The sequence below is a fragment of the Denticeps clupeoides genome, chromosome 5, assembly GCF_900700375.1.
Source record: "Denticeps clupeoides chromosome 5, fDenClu1.1, whole genome shotgun sequence".
NCBI classification, from domain to species: domain Eukaryota; kingdom Metazoa; phylum Chordata; class Actinopteri; order Clupeiformes; family Denticipitidae; genus Denticeps; species Denticeps clupeoides.
Window position 1 is genome coordinate 17,551,481 of NC_041711.1, and position 4,756 is coordinate 17,556,236.

At 39.8% G+C, this 4,756-nt stretch overlaps 1 long non-coding RNA gene across 1 annotated transcript; it reads right to left on the reverse strand.

Moving 5' to 3' along the window:
* Nucleotides 1-530: 530 nt before the first annotated feature.
* Nucleotides 531-2,358, reverse strand: LOC114790929 (uncharacterized). The gene is made up of 3 exons (XR_003749876.1): nucleotides 2,073-2,358; nucleotides 1,622-1,707; nucleotides 531-1,467 (listed from the first exon to the last, which is right to left on the reverse strand). It is a non-coding gene; the product is annotated as an uncharacterized LOC114790929 (long non-coding RNA).
* Between the last annotated feature and the right edge of the window lie 2,398 nt (nucleotides 2,359-4,756).

Here is a 4,756-nt window from a genome sequence, read left to right on the forward strand (position 1 = left end):
GGTTGATTCCGACGATACACTGCCAACCACATTTCATGATTTTCACCTGGTTGTTCCTGGAATAAACATGCATCCAGGTGCATTGCAGGCACTTGAAATGTCTTGCTTCCATGTCTCCAATTTAACATTTTAATCGTACGTAACTGTGCTTGCAAACGCTGCCTCGTCCGAACTGGCCCTAAAACTCTTTGACTGTACGTCTCTAACATTTGGTAGGAATTCTCTCTGGCTGATTCTTCTAAAAAAAATTAACAACAAAAACAACACTAATATTAGTAATAACAACAATTCCATACAATTCTAAATCAACTACATTTATAAATCAGAAGTCATATAGCATGCTTATATTATCAGTGTATTAAGACAAGCATTAAGAGTTTTCATAAAAACTGTTTGAACGGACTGCCTGCAAACTCTCGCAGGAATACAACATTTTACTTCTGAGCTGAACTGAGTTTATGTTAAAAAGCGCAGCGTAGAAGGGTACTGAAGTAATGATCGCTGTATCACTGAGCCTCTCTGTACGCATTTCCACTCGTTATGATCCACACGCTAAGCCACTGCTTCACTAATAGAGAGTGAAAGGTAATGGCTTTGAAATGGGCTTCCAAATTGAGTTTTTTGTTCTTCTGTTAAATAATCTCTTTGAAAGTGAACATTCTCACACATTCTCACTCCGTTTCATTTATTTATTTATTTCGGCATGAAAAAGAGGAATAAAAGCAAGGGGGAAAATGTGTGAATAAGACACTGTACAATACATCCTGGTATGGCTTTCAAACCCTTGATTTCAATGGGTCTGTGCACCCTGAACGACAATTCAGAAGTAGGACACAAGTCTCTCATGCTGAAGCCTGGTCGATAGTAAATGGTAAGAGAGAATTATTAATCTCCCTCATACCAAGAGCTCAAATGTTTAATCCTGTCGCCCTTTTCTTAAAAGGGTCCTGTCCTGATTTGCAGCATGCTAATCGGTCAAAAATTGAAGATTAAGTAGGGTAACCACCATTGCACCCCAAGGTTTATAATTTCCCCTCCCTGTATTTACAAAAGGTCATATTATTCTCACTCTAAGGTGACAAAAGCACCTCTCACTTCTTCTGAGTATTTAGGTTTCAGACAAAGTGTGGAAGCATTCATATTTTAAGCCTAAATGACACTTTTATGAGTATTTGGGCTCCTGCGTGTGCACAGGACTGGAAGATGCCGTCTGCAGACATGTTTCCCAGTTTATCTTTCTGCGCAGGGCATGTAAATCTTACACATTATTGTGTGCAGCGCTTCCCCTTCACCTTCGCGCTACTGACTTCCTTTTATCCGCAAGGGTCCCATTGTTCAGATTCAGGCAAGTGCACAAGACGGCAAGGTGTGTTCATGTTCTGCATTAGCATTTACCACCTCAACACGGTGTCCTCTTTCAGAAAGCCTCAGAGGCTCTGTGCAAGGAACTCAGGTGTAAATATGCAACTGGAGAGGCAAAAAAAAAAAACAAATGCATATTTCATGAAACAAAAACCTCAAAGCAGAAACCTAGATATTAGTCACTTTAGTAATTAAAAATGCATATTGCTCTGCGCGGTCTCATGTAGTACATTATTAAAGCGTGATTTTTCGAAGTTACCTCAGCTCAAAAGGATTTTTTAATGCAAAGCAGCTCCCTTCGAGTCACTGTGTGCTCTTCCCTCATTTCCTCTGGGTGAGTTATTACTCCTCCACCAAATGGAAAAACACGGCATATTAATATTGGCACAAATGTATTGATTGGGCTAAAAGAAAGGACATAAACACTTTCTTTCTGCAAGAATGCACACCTTGACAAATCTTTTTGGCCTGTTAAAAAAAACCCTTCCCAAGATTCACCCAAACTTTGCAATGTAACCATAATTTGTGTTCAATAAGCAGACATACTGTAAAACAAACTGCACAATTCCTAAAGTCATTTTCTTACTTTGATAATGCCATTATTAAGAAAATATCAACTCACATGTGGAGGATGTGTATTTTTCTTGTGAAATAATTCCAGTAAAAAATTAGAACTGCAGAAACCCAAGTCTTAACGTATCTCGTCTTACCGCAGCTATATGGATGAATCCGTTAAAACTGCCCCGGTTGCCGTTGTGGGCGAAGTTTTCATCCTCTGCAGTTAGAGAACAGGACCGTATCCTTCGCAAGTGAGACATCACTGTTTACGCACAGGAAGGCACAAGTCTGCTCCCCATTAACAGCTTTCTCTCAAGAAATGTGCCTCTTGCCATTGGTAGCGAAATATGCTCTCTGGAAATGTGTCAAAAAAGTTTAAAGGAATTCCCAAAAACACTGTTTTGTGGGAGGAAAAAAAAACAGTTGCATGTGGATTTTTTGGGGGTTTGCAGTGTGGCAGAATGGAACAGACAGTGTGGAACAGACAGCTTGTGTCAATTTGAGTGAGCACGGTGAATTATTACACGGGTTGGTCCATATAAAATTTTTAGAGCTTGACGAGCCATTTTCTGTTACAAAACACCCTTTTTACATATTTTGCTATACATGCATTACTTTTGCTCTCATCAAATTTAATCAAGGACATCAAATAATTCATACAGGCACATTTATTATTAAGCAGACAGGGAGGTCTTGGGATACTAAGAGCCATATATGCACTTTTGTAGGTGCTTCACTTCCGTCGCTGTCGCATTTATAACATTGATATTGTGAGTTGACTGTATGGGCTAACTTGCTCAAAAGTTGTATTTTTTTTCTTTAATAAATGTCCTTCTGTTTTTAGTAAATGATAACTGGCAAAGCAAAGGGTCTGTTCATATTATAATATCTTCAAAGCAATGACAAAAAGTCATGAAGGTAAAGAGAAGCAACTCCTTATTCATCAAAAAAAATAAAAAATCCATTCTGTGTACACAACAAAAGCTAATAATGTATTAATGATTACGTTTCCTGCACTGAATTCATCAGAATGACGTGAAGGTATTACATTATCTTATGATCCAGAAGACCAGAAAGCCACAGGTTCAAACCTACTACCGTTGTGTCCCTAAGTCACTGTCTTCAGGTGGAGTCTCCCAGTAGCTACTGATTGCAAGTTTCTCTGGATACCTAATCCGCATATGGGTAATTAAAATCATAAGCAAAACACAAGCTCAACCAGCAGAATACCAAACTCTTGCCACTAAAGTGATAAGAATGAATGAATTAGTGGAAAAAACAATGCGGCACATATATCAATTCTCCGCTTTCAAACCACACGCTTTTATGTTTTCTGTTTAAGCACAATAAATCTCGGCAAATAAAATGATCTATTAAATTCTAAATGGGCTTCTAATTGAACTAGTGTCAAAATGGCAAACAATGATGCCTCAGCTGCAATTAATAAATTGTCGATGGAATCTATGAGCCTTAATATTAAGTTCTATTCAATTCGAGTCCATTACTCTGTGCGCAAATAGTTATTGGGTCCCTGAATCTGAATACACTCCAGTGATAATTTTGTTTAGCCGAATGAGTTCTCCTCCCGGGCTCAGAAACAACGCGCCTTACATTATTTGGCTTTAATGAATGAGGTGGGTTAGGCTTGACTTTAATGAAGACAAGACAGAGGGCTGTGACACCTTTGTCACACACCACGAGAGGAAGAGTGAACAGTTCGTTTAGACGGCACCCTTTTTGCAGAGATAGGGAGAGTGGGAAAACATCTCATTATTTAAAAAATAAAGAGGAGAAAGTTACAATTAGAAGTGCTTCCGAAAGAGAGTAAATACAATGAGGTGATTAAATGAGGAATGCTTAAAGCATACCACTAATTAAATGGATATGCTAATGCTGTCATACTTAGCAGATGGAATTAAAATTAGTTATTGTAATGCTACCATGTTATGGTATTATTAACATGACAAGTTAAGGACTTGTGCGGAATCATACTTTAGATATCAGATGCAGCAACACCGCGGCAGCAATCTGCCTTATTTGAGGCAGGAAAAATAAAAGAAACTGAGGGTAAAAAAAGAGATGCAACAAGGATGAAAAGTTCTGACTCTCCTAACCACCATGATCTTTAGTGCCAGAGATGCACCCAGGGGCAAAGAGGAGAAAACATCAGACCACCGGAGGAAATGTTTTGTATAATCATTTTGTCTCTTTCGTCTCTCTCTCTCTCTCTCTCTCTCTCTCTATATATATATATATAGGAGAAAAGTGGGTGGCCAGCATCACGGCTTGGCCATTAGTGGTGTGGTTTCAAGCGAAGGTCCATCTTCACAAGAAACGCATCTTTCATCGTTTTTTTTTTCTGCTTCGTTTTAATATTTTGGAGCAGTGGGATTCTTTTTTGTAGTAGTGCATAAAGAGCCCCAGATTCACACCCAAAGAATTTACTGAGGTTCAGGGGTGGGCCCTTCAGTCCCAACATCATCCCAGACCCTCCCAAAATGTGGTTGTGAGGCAAATTGTATCAGGTTGCACGAAACTCCTACTTTTTCTTCTCCTTCATCATCCTCTCTCTGCCCCTCTCCCTCTCTCTTTCTCTGTCCAGACACTGTTGCCTGTGGCAAATGCAAATAGGTGAAAAGACAGACTGTGCGCCGTAAGATCAGATTCTGAAACTTCCCCTGCAGCCTCCCAGGCAGACATGCAGAAAAGAACCCCCCCCCCTCGACTGAAGGAGCACGCTGGGCCCCTCCTGCTCCACTCGGCAGGAGTCCTGCAAAGACCTGGGTGATTAAAAGTGACCTACAGGTAAACGTGCGGCCGTGCCAGCAGTGTTAAA